This window comes from Prionailurus viverrinus, chromosome B4 (genome assembly GCF_022837055.1).
Source record: "Prionailurus viverrinus isolate Anna chromosome B4, UM_Priviv_1.0, whole genome shotgun sequence".
Lineage (NCBI taxonomy): Eukaryota > Metazoa > Chordata > Mammalia > Carnivora > Felidae > Prionailurus > Prionailurus viverrinus.
The window spans coordinates 9221801-9233807 of NC_062567.1; the positions used below are offsets into that span (position 1 = coordinate 9221801).

The 12007-nt window shown below is 43.4% G+C and overlaps 1 protein-coding gene across 1 annotated transcript in view; it reads left to right on the plus strand.

Moving 5' to 3' along the window:
• MCM10 (minichromosome maintenance 10 replication initiation factor) overlaps positions 1–3485 on the plus strand; it is an 83365-nt gene extending 79880 nt beyond the window's left edge. Inside the window, exon 21 of the mRNA XM_047868054.1 lies at positions 3084–3485. The gene's annotated coding sequence lies outside the window, so the exon portion shown is untranslated. The remainder of the gene's footprint in view (positions 1–3083) is intronic.
• Positions 3486–12007: the final 8522 nt, after the last annotated feature.

A 12007-nucleotide genomic window follows, 5' to 3' on the forward strand; every position in this document is an offset into this window, starting at 1 on the left:
AAAATTCACTAAAAATGTATAAAAGATCTTTTAATGCATTATTCCAATGATGAGGCAAAGACTCAGCAGCCCAACTACTGGAGTTCAAATCCTGGCTCACCACTTGCTAGCTGTGTGATCTTAGGCAAGTCACTTAACCTCTCTGCGCCTGAATTGTCTCATGGGTAAAACGGGGATGATGACGACGGTGTTTTGCCTGCAGAGTCGTGAGAATTAAAAGCATCCATGCAAGTTAAGTGCACACAGCGGTGCTGGTCATATAGTAAGGCATGATGCAAGTGTTTGCTACTACTGTTACTAGTTAAGGAGAAATGGAAATTATTCAAACATAATCGACTGCCCAGGCACCCCCATACCTGGTGCACACTGAAGTCTCAGAGGCTGGCTTCTCCAGCAAATGCCTGAAGGGCCAGAAACTCAACCCGGAAAGGCAGGGTGTCCCTACCTTGGGAGAAGGGAAAGACTCAGCAGTTAAATTAATTGCTCACCTTTCCTCCCATGGCAGTGACTCCAGGGAGCCTTTGTGTAAATGCCCTGTGACTACCAACAGGCTCTTTTGTTGTGACAGTGTCACCTGGCATTCATTCCCTCCCCTCTCCTGCCTCACGCCCCTTCCCTCACTCTTGTCTCCTGGGATTTCACTCTCCTGCAAAGAGTTGGGACATCCCGCTCCTGCCTCCAGCCCTGAATTTTAAGGAAGTAGGGCCAAGAGAGACATTTCCCGTGGCAGATCCTCAAGTTTCACTGAGGAAACGAAACCACAATCCCTGATTTTCTTTGCAACTGTGAGGAAAGGGCATCAGCAAGTATGCTGAGTGTGGTGTGATAGAAAATGCCTGGGCTGGGAATCAGAACTACTCCACTTGCCTGGCTTACCTCTTGCACAAATCAACTAAGTTACTTTTCAGAGAACGTATTACCAGAAAAAGGAGCAACATACATTTGACCTCCCTGGCTTACGTTTATGAGGGTCAATACGCATTAATTACAACTAGCACTTACTGGGCACTTGGTATTGCATCAACAAGCCGGATAGCTTTATTTTGAAAGATGGGTCTCGCATCTGGGGGGCACCTGGGGAGCTCAGTTGGTTAAGTGTCTGACTCTTGATGACTCTTGACTTCAGGTCAGGTCATGATCTTGCAGTTCGTGAGTTCAAGCCCCACATTGGGCCCTGTGCTGACAGCATGGAGCCTGCTTGAGAATCTGTCTCCCTCTCTCTGTCCCCCCCTCCCCACCTCCCTCTTGCTCTCTCTCTCTCTCTCAAATAAAACTTTAAAAAATTAAAAAAAAAAAAAGGTGGGCCTTATCACTTCCAGTTTTCAAATGAACACTGTGAAAGGGCGGGCCAACACCGGCTGGCTCCATCTTGTTCTGTGTCCTTCACCTAGACCACGCCTCCTCCCTTTGAGTGACCTCCTGCTCACCCATTCAAGCTTCCTGATCAAAACACGCCCCTTCTCCAGCCAATCGGCCGAGGCCACGCCCCTTCCCCAGCCAATCGGCTGCCCCTAGACCCCTATAAAACCTTTGTGCTTTTGAAACTCGCTCTCTCTCCCTGGTATCTCACCGCTGTGGCGGTGCAGGTAGGGGACTGAGCTCGAGCTAGCTCGAATAAAGGCTCTTTTGCTTTTGCATTGGACTCGGCTCCCTGGTGGTCTTTGGGGATCACGAATTCTGGGCACAACAACTGTAAGACCCAGAGAGGTTAAGTAATTGACCCAAGGTCACACAGCTCATTAGTATCAGAGCCAGGAATTAAATGCAGGTTTATCTGACCTCCAAGCTCATCATCTTTCCACGGTACTCTTCTGCTTGTCCGAGGAACAAAATGCACGGGAAAAGATGTCAAACTCCATAATAATAATGTATGAATAAATGCATAGTGAAAGGTACTCTGGGAGTTGAAGACCCTGCCAACCACATTTATTCTCAGAAAGGCCATGTTCTTTGAGGCATTTTGCTCAGGAAATAAGACACAAAAATCAGGGACTTAGGAAGACAAAAGTTATTTCTATCCTCTTGGCTCCAGCTCCTCCTTTCTCCTAGAAGTATCTCCAAAACATCCTTGCCATAATGTTTTCAAATTGTCTCAGGCCACTAACAAAGATTGGCTAAGCTGAAAGAGGCATAAATGGTATCAAGAAATACCAATTCTGCCAAGAAATAAAAGAATCTGGATGCTGGAAAAATAAAGACATGTATTAAAACTATAACCATGTTTGGAAGTAGGCTACCAAAGAGAACAGAAACAAGGCTGAAGCTTCATTGTCTCCCTGAAAGTTTCAAGGTGTATATTACGGGCTGATGTGTTTCCCCAAATTCCCAACCCCCGGTAGCTCCGAATGTGACTGTATTTGGAGATAGGGTCACTAACAAGGCAATTAGGGTTAAATAAAATCGTTGGGATGGGCCATAATCCAGTGTGACTGGTGTCCTTGTAAGAAGACATCAGGACACAGACACACAGAAGGAAGGAGCTCGTGAAGACACATGAAGACACAGGGAGAAGACGGCCAGCTACAAGCCAAGGAGAGAGGCCTCAGAAGAAACAGCCCTCCCTGCACCTTGATCTCAGCCTTCTAGGCTCCGGAACTAGGAGGCTGTGTAATTAGGCTGCTCATCTGGGGTACTTGTGAGGGTGGCTGGAGCATAACAACACAGTGTGTGTCATCAACAAGGCTACCGGGCTCCATACTCGGTGACCACAGTCCAGAGCAAGAAATCCACTTTGCATCATGACCCAAGTTACACACACACATGTGGGTTTTTTTAATGTTTGTCTTTTAGAGAGAGATAGAAGGAGAGCGTGAGCACATGAGCGGGGGAGGGGGAGAGAGAGAGGGACAGAGAACCCGAAGCAGGCTTAATGCTGCAGCAGAGAGCCCGATGCAGGACTTGAACTCATGAACAGTGAGATCATGACCTGAGCCGAAGTCGACGCTTAACCGACTGAGCCACCCAGGCACCCCCTACACATGCACGTTTAAAACGGAAACACTGCTTTCTCTTACCTTATGCGGTGGTCTCTGATTTTGTCCTCTCTGTTTTTTCATTCTGTTCTTTTTTATTCTTTTATTTAGAAATTGAGGGTGTGACCTACAGAAGTACTGACAGTGACCCTGGAATGGGTCACCACTGCAGCCCGAGGAGCGCCACACCAGGCCAGAGCTGCTGAGGGCCACAGCGTGCTTCCTGGGTGACGGGTGATGAGCCTGTGTCACATGAGGGCTGAGACAGGCCCGAGAGAGTCAGTCAGGACACAGCCCTTCCCTTCATCCAGTTCAGAATGGGTTTTACCTTTCCTACGCAGGCAAGCTATGAAATCCAGATGTGTGGGGGCAAGCTGGACGGGTGTTGTAGCAGACGATGACATTTGGTCTGTCTGCTTCCTTTTTTTTTTTTACGTTTATTTATTTTTGAGAGAAAGAGAGAGACAGAGTGCAAGCGGGGAGGGGTAGAGAGAGTGGGAGACAGAGAATCCAAAGCAGGCTCCAGGCTCCGAGCTGTCAGCACAGAGCCCGACATGGGGCTTGAACCCACAGACTGTGAGATCATGACCTGAACCGAAGTCGGATGCCCAACCAGCCGAGCCACCCAGGCGCCCCGGTCTGTCTGCTTTCTTTTTGCAACCTGATCTTGCTTCGAGTCTGTCCCACCCCCCCTTGATGTGTGTGTGGTCTTAGTGTAGGTGGTAATATCCCAAAGCACAGAACCAGATAGACCCATGTTCTGTCTGTTTCCACCTCTGTCCCCAGGGCTTTGATTGCAAAGCAGGGGCCCCAGAGACGGGGGCGCAGGGGGCCCATCCTTCACCATAACCACTGGTGCAGCCTGTCCCTTTGTACTGTGCTCTTTTCCACTGCACACCTGGCCCCCCAGCCACACGGCATTTCCGTAAGCCCTGGAGAGCCTGCTAACACAGTTTCCCATGGTTGGCGCTCAGTTCCTGTTGTTTGCAACCAAGATTTCGGACGGGTATATAACATGTATATTTAAGCGGAGTCCTTGAGTACCGTAGATCAGTATCTCCCACGCATGTCACAGCAACTGCTGTCTGGGCTAAAAGTTACACACCAAAGTCTTCACACGGTGTCGCAGAGTTAATCTAGATTAACAACTGGCCACACCAAGGAAAAAAAACTGCCTTACACTGGGCAGGGCTGGGCTCCTAGCACCTTCCTGTTTGTCTTGAAGAAACAGCGAGGTGTGCTGAAGTATCACCTCACTGTGCCAGGTGCTTTCTGCCAAGGTACAAGGTACAAAGCACTTGTTTGCTTTAATAAATGTACATCTTCATCCAACGCAGGGCAGGCAGACAAGAGCTCCATGGTCAAATCTGGCAGACTGCCTGTTTTTGTAAATAGAGTTTCATTAGATCATAGCCTCCCTGTCCATTTATGTGTTTTCTCTGGCTGCCTTCCTGAAGTAACAGCAGGGCTGAGTAGTTGCAACAGAGACAGTATAACCTGAGAAGCAGAAAATATCCACTATTTGGCTCTTGGAAGAAAAGGATCACTGGCCCCCAACCTAGGGCAGAAATCCCCACACCAACCAAGAGAAAGTTTGTATTCTTGAGTGTCCAGTTTCAACGTTTATTTATTTTTGGGACAGAGAGAGACAGAGCATGAACGGGGGAGGGGCAGAGAGAGGGGGAGACACAGAATCGGAAACAGGCTCCAGGCTCTGAGCCATCAGCCCAGAGCCTGACGCGGGGCTCAAACTCACGGACCGCGAGATCGTGACCTGGCTGAAGTCGGACGCTTAACCGACGGCGCCACCCAGGCGCCCCTTGAGTGTCCAGTTTCTAGTTCGCTCACAATTTCTTTCTGTTCATTTGTGTATACACACACACACACACACACACACAGTACATAGATGTATGTATGTAAGTTCCAGGTATACAGCTCTATAATTCGACATCTGTATACACTACAGTGTGATCACCATTACAGATCAAGTTACCATCCATCACCATACAGTTGGCCTCCTTCACACCATTTTGTCTACTCGCCACCCCCCTTCTCTGGTACCCACTAGTCTGTTCTCTGTATCTTTGAATTTGGTTTGTTTTTTTTTTAGATTCCACATATGAGTGAAATATGGTATTTGTCTTTCTCTGTCTGACTTATTTTACTTAACAAAATACTCTCAAGTTCCATCTATGTTGTCACAAGTGGTAAGATTTCATTCCTTTTCGGGAGTGAGTAATATTCCATTATATAAGCATATCATGTCTTCTTTATCTGTCCATCTATTGATGAACACTTAGGTTGTTTCCATATCTTGGCTATTGTAAATAATGTTGTTGTGAACATAAAGGTAGATATCTTTTTAAGTTAATGTTTTTATATTCTTTGGATGAATATCCAGAAGTGGAATAGGTGGGTCATAAGGTAGTTTTGTTTTTAAGTTTTTTGAGGAGCCACCATAGTGTTTTCCATGGTGGCTGCACACTTTACAATCCCATCAGCAGTGCGCAAGGGTTCCCTTTTCTTCACATCCTCACCAACACTTGTTATTTCTCATCTTTTTTATAATAGCCATTCTAAAAAATGTTTTTATTTATTTTTGAGAGACAGAGCATGAGTGGGGGAGGGGCAGAGAGACAGGGAGACACAGAATCTGAAACAGGCTCCAGGCTCTGAGCTGTCAGCACAGAGCCTGACGTGGGGCTCGAACTCACGAACCGTGAGATCATGACCTGAGCCGAAGTCAGACACTTAACTGACTGAGCCACCCAGGCGCCCCTATACTAGCCATTCTAACAGGTGTTAGATGATACCTCAATTGTGGTTCTGATTTGCATTTCCCTAATAATTACTGATGTTGTACATCTTTTCAAGTGCTTCTTGGCCATCTCTCTTCCTTGGAGAAATGTCTATTCAGATCCTCTATGCATTTTTCAATCAGTGTCTTTTTGTTGTTGAGATGTCTGAATTCCTTATATATTTTGTATATTAACCCCTTATCAGATATATGGTTCGTAAATATCTTCTCCCATTTGGCAAGTTGCCTTTTCATTTTGATGATGGTTTCCTTTGCTAAGCAGAAGATTTTTTATGTTTTTATTTTATTTTTTTAAATGTTTATTTTTGAGAGAGAGAGAGGGAGACAGAGCGTGAGTGGGGGAGGGGCAGAGAGAGTGGGAGACACGGAATCCAAAGCAGGCTCCAGGCTGTCAGCACAGAGCCCGACACAAGGCTCAAACTCACAAACTGCGAGATCATGACCTGAGCCAAAGTCGGATGCTTAACCGACTGAGCCACCCAGGCGCCCCAAGCAGAAGATTTTTAGTTTGATATAGTCCCACTTGTTTATTTTTGCTTCTGTTTCCCTTGCCTTTGGAGTCAGACCCACAAAGAACCCACTAAGGCTCATGTCAAGGAGTTTACCACCTTTGTTTTGTGCTAGGAATTTTATGGTTTCAGGTCTTACATTTAAGTCTTTAACCCACTTTGAGTTAACTTTTGAGTATGGTATAAGACAGTGGCCCAGTTTCATTCTTTTGCAGGTAACTGTCCAGTTTTCCCAGCATCATTTGTTGAAGAGACTGTCTTTTCTCCATTGTATGTTCTTAGCTTCTTTGCATAGATTAATTATCCACATGTGTTTTTTTTTCTGGGATCCCAATATTTTCTTTTCATCTGTGTGTTATGTTTGTACTAATACCATACTGTTTTGATTCCTATAGTTTTGTAATATAGTTTAAATTAGGGAGCATGATACCTCCAGCTTTGTTCTTCATCCTTAAGATTGCTTTGGCTATTTGGGATCTTTTGTGATTCCATACAAATTTTATAATTATTTCTTCTAGTCTTTGAAATATGCCATTGGAATTTTGATAAGTAGTGCACTGATTCTGGTAGATTGCTTTGAGTAGTGTGGACATTTTAATAATATTAATTCTTCCAATCCATGAGCATAAACTATCTTTCCATTTATTTGTTCAATTTCTTTCATCAGTCTTTTATAGATTGTAGTGTTCACTTTTCACATCTTTGGTTCAAAGAGATACTTTATTCTTTTTATTCTTTTTGATGCAATTATAAATGGGATTGTTTTCTTTCTCTTTTTTTAAGTTTATTTTTATTTATTTTGAGAGACAGAGAACAAGCAGGGGAGGCGTGGAGAGAGAGGGAAACAGAAACCCAAGCAGGTTTCACACTGTCAGTACAAAGTCTGATGTGGGGCTTGAACTCAAGAACCATGAGATCATGGCCTGAACCAAAATCAAGAGTCGGGCGCTTAACCAACTGAGCCACCCAGGCGCCAAATGGGATTGTTAATTTCTCTTTTGGATGTTTCATTATTTGTGTATGGAAATACCACAGATTTATGTATATTGATTTTATACCCTGCAACTTTACTGAATTTATTTACTAGTTCTAACAGTTTTTTGGTGGATTCTTTAGGGTTTTCTATATCTGGGTATCATGTCACTTGCAAATATTGGCAGTTTACTTCTTTGTTTCCAACTTAACTGCCTTTTATTTCTTTTTCGTGCCTAATTGTTATGGTTCAGACTTCTAGTACTGTGTTGGATAAAGTGAACATCCTTATCTTGTTCCTGTACTTAAAAGAAAAGCTTTCAGCTTTTTCGTCATTGAGTATGAAGTCATATATGGCCTTTATTGTGTTGACATATGTTCCCTTTATAACCACTTTGTTGAGAGTTATCATAAATGGATGTTGAATTTTGTCAGATAATTTTTCTGTATCTATTGAGATGATCATATGATTTTTATCTTTCATTTTGTTAATGTTATGTATCACATTTATTGATTTGCAGATGTTAAACCATTCTTGCATCCCTGGAATAAATCCCACTTGATTGTGATATATGAGCCTTTTAATGTATTGTTGAATATTTACTAATATTTTGTTGAGGATTTTTGCCTCTGTGTTCATCAAGGATATTGGCCTGTATTTTCCTTTTTTTTTTTTTTTTTTTTTTTTTTTTTTTGTGTGTGTGTGTGTGTGTGTGTGTGGTGTCTTTGTCTGGTTTTGGATCAGAGTAATGCTGTAAAATGTGTTTGGAAGATTTCCCTCCTCTTCAACTTTTTTCTTTTTTGAGAGAGAGAGAGGGTGCACGCAAGTAGGCAAAATGGTCAGAGGGAGAAAGAATCTTAAGCACGCTTCATGTTCAACATGGAGCGCAACATGGGGCTCTATCCCACAACCCTGGGATCATGACCTGAGCCGAAATCAAGATTCAGACTCTAAATTGACTGAGCAACTCAGGCACCCCCTCCTCTTCAACTTTTTGGAAGGTTTTGAGAAGGATAGGTATTACATCTTCTTTGAATGTTTAGAATTTGCCAGTGAAGCCATCTGGTTCTGGACTTTTGTTTGTTGAGAGATTTTTGTTTACTGCTTCAAACTCCTTACTAGTAATAGCTCTATTCAGTTTTTCAGTTTCTTCATTATTCAATCTAGAAAGAGTGTATTTTTACTAGGAACCTATCCATTTCTTCCAGGTTGTCCAGCTTATTGGTGTATAATTGCTTGTAGTGGTCTTTTATGATCCTTTGTATTTCTGTGGTATTGGTTGTAAATTTTCCTTTTTCATTTTTGATTTTGTTTATTTAAGCTTTCTCTCTTTTTTTCTTGGTTAGTCTAGCTAGACTTTCTCTTTTCAAAGGATCTGCTCTTGGGGCGCCTGGGTGGCTCAGTCGGTTGAGCATCCAACTGAGATCAGGTCATAATTTCATACTTCATGGGTTCGAACCCCGCGTCAGGCTCTGTGCTGACAGCTCAGAGCCTGGAGCCTGCTTCAGATTCTGTGTCTCCCTCTCTCTCTGCCCCTCCCCCACTCATGCTCTGTCTCTCTCTCTCTGTCTGTCAAAAATAAATTAAAAAACATTAAAAAAAATTTTATTAAAAAAAAGGATCTGCTCTTAATTTCACTGATATTTTCTATTATTTTAATCTGTATTTACTTTGTTTCTGCTCTGATCTTTATTGTTTCTTTCCTTCTAATTTTGGGCTTTTTCTTTTTATAGTTCCTTTAAATGTAAAGTTATATTGTTTATTTGAGATATTTCTTGCTTTTTTGAGGTAGGCCTATATTGTTATGACCTTCCCTCTTACAGGCTCTAGAGGCTTGCTGCCTCTTACAGATTTTGGTATGTTGTATTTCTGTTTTCATTTGCCTTTAGGTGTTTTTTAATTTTTCCTTTAATTTCTTTGATGACCCATTGGTTGTTCACTAGCATGTTGTTTAATTTCCACATTTTTGTGGGTTTCCCTGTTTCTTTGTAATTAACTTTTAGTTTCATACCAATGTGTTTGGAAAAGATACTTGCTATGCTTTAAATTTTCTTGAATTTACTGAGACTTGTTTTGTGTCCTAACATGTGCTCTATCTTAGAGGATGTTCTATGCGCACGTGAGAAAAATGTATACTCTGCTGCTTTGGGGTAGAGTGTTTTGTATGTATCTATCAAGTTCATCTGGTCTGATGTGTCAGTTATGGCCATTGTTTCCCTATTGATCTTTTTGTCTGGATGGTGTATCCAGTACCCACCTGCCTTGTGTAAAGGTGCCTGGGTGTTACTCAGAGTTAGGTACCAGGGATGGAGAGGAGGGAGGTATGTTGCTCTGGAAATAGTAGATGTGGACTGAGCCAGCCTGAATGACCCAGGCCCCAACCTGCCACAGGGACCAGCCTTCCCTGAGAGACTTCTAGAGGCTGGCCACTTTCCTGGGGTGCTTCCAGTAAGCCTGATGAGGTGCCCACTGCTCAGGAACTTCACAAACTGTCAAGAGGTGCCACATTCCTGTCTGCACAATGCCTAATTAATGGTGCCCTTGTTGCATATTTCAAACATCACCCCTGCACAAACGTTTGTCCCCACCCTCTATTTCCCCTACCTTCTAGGACACATATCAGCACCCCTCAATGGGTTTAGGACTTGATATCACATTCTGTTTCTGTTAAAATCCCTGAGGCTGAGAATTACAACATGAGAGTCAGGCATGCAAGGAATGAGAAGGAAAAGTAAGCTTCATCTCTCAAGACATTCAAGCCATGTATGGCTATTTGAAATCTTTTCTATAACCTTTATAGAAGAAGGTATGTGTAGCACTAAGAAGAGACCAGCATTTAGATTAGTCACAGAAAGCCTCTAAAAAGATAGAACAATCCTTGGGGCACCTGGGTGGCTTAGGTGGTTAGGCGTCTGACTCCCACTCAGGTAATGATCTCACTGCATGTGAGTTCGAGCCCCACGTTGGGCTCTGTGCTGACAGCTCAGAGCCTGGAGCCTGCTTCAGATTCTGTGTCTCCCCCTCTCTCTGCCCCTCTCCTGCTCTGTCTCTCAATAGTAAATAAATGTTAAAAAAAAAATTTTTTTTTTTAAATGAGGAGCTCCAAGCAGATAACAAAGGCAAAGCTCCATTCGTCCTAGGCTGTTAGTCCTACATCATAGAAGGGGATTTTTTGTTTGTTTTGGTCTGCAGCTTTTTTTTTTTTTTTTTAAGTTTATTTTGAGAGAGGCAGAACGCACATAGTCGGGGAGGGGCAGAGAGAGGAGAGACAGAATCCCAAGTAGGCTCATCCACACAGAGCCCGACACAGGGCTTGAACTCACCAACTGTGAGACCATGACCTGAGCCAGGATCAAGAGTCGGATGCTTAACCAACTGAGCCACCCGGGTGCCCCGTGTTTTGATCTACACTTTGAACGTCTTCTGCCCTTTGAGCTTCGTCTCTGGTGAAATGAACATTAGTCCAGGGTACATCCCCTTACACCCTCTGTGAAATCAGGCTATTCCTCATTCTGCCAAGATCTGGTGATATTCCTATCCCAGCTCTTCATTTCCCAGCTGACTTGTGCTCCCACTTTTCCCAGGTGGGAGCACACACTAAATGAACTGTCCTAACTCATCCTGGTGTGGTCTTTCTTCCACATCTGTTACACAGAATGGATGCCTGGATATTTGTTAAATGAATCAGTGGACAAAAGGGACACAAAATAGGAAATGAATTGCTTCCTGACTACTTGGCATTCACTTGAAAATGCACAAGGGAAGGGGCACCCAGGTGGCTCAGTCAGTTCAGCATCTGACTTCGGCTCAGGTCATGATCTCATGGTTCATGAGTTCAAGCCCCAAGTTGGGCTGTGTGCTGACAGCACAGAGCCTGCTTGGGATTCTCTCTCTCTGCCCCTCCCCCAATCATGTTCTTTCTCTGTCTCTCAAAATAAATAAACTTTAAAAAACTGCATAAGGGAAATAACAAATTGTGCTGTCTAGTTGTTCTACTGAAGTTTATTTTAAATGTGAAAGGAGTTTGAAAAGTTTTTTGTGGAACAGTGCTCCATACATGCTGTTTACACAGGCATTTCTTATGTACATTTTATGTCCAATTACTCCATAATCCAGTTTTGTTAAACCCTGTCATCGATGGTCTTGCCTTCTCCAGTTTCCAGCTGGAACTGAACTTAAACTCTGTGTCTTCACAAAGAAACTGACAAAAACAGTGAAACTAGGTTTAAGAAAATTTGTGTTTGGCAGGATGACAAGAAAAGGACTCTTTTTCTTATCAAAATCCTAACTGGTATTTTTTTTAAATTTTTTTTTCAACATTTATTTATTTTTGAGACAGAGAGAGACAGAGCATGAACGGGGGAGGGGCAGAGAGAGAGGGAGGCACAGAATCGGAAACAGGCTCCAGGCTCCGAGCCATCAGCCCAGAGCCTGACACGGGGCTCGAACTCCCGGACCGCGAGATCGTGACCTGGCTGAAGTCGGACGCTTAACCGACTGCGCCACCCAGGCGCCCCCTAACTGGTATTTTTAAAAATAAGGACTATATCTCCTTGCCGCCCTCAGCTGCTGTACAAATACAGCACTCTATTAAAATAAATCCCCCCAGTTCATGCCCATCGAAATCCTTTAAACCAAAAGTATCTAAAAATTTCCCTGGACCTTGAAAGAGTGTAGGTTTCATTCATAAATGCTGAAGGTTTTCAGCTGTCTTACTCAAAAAAAACAGCAGATG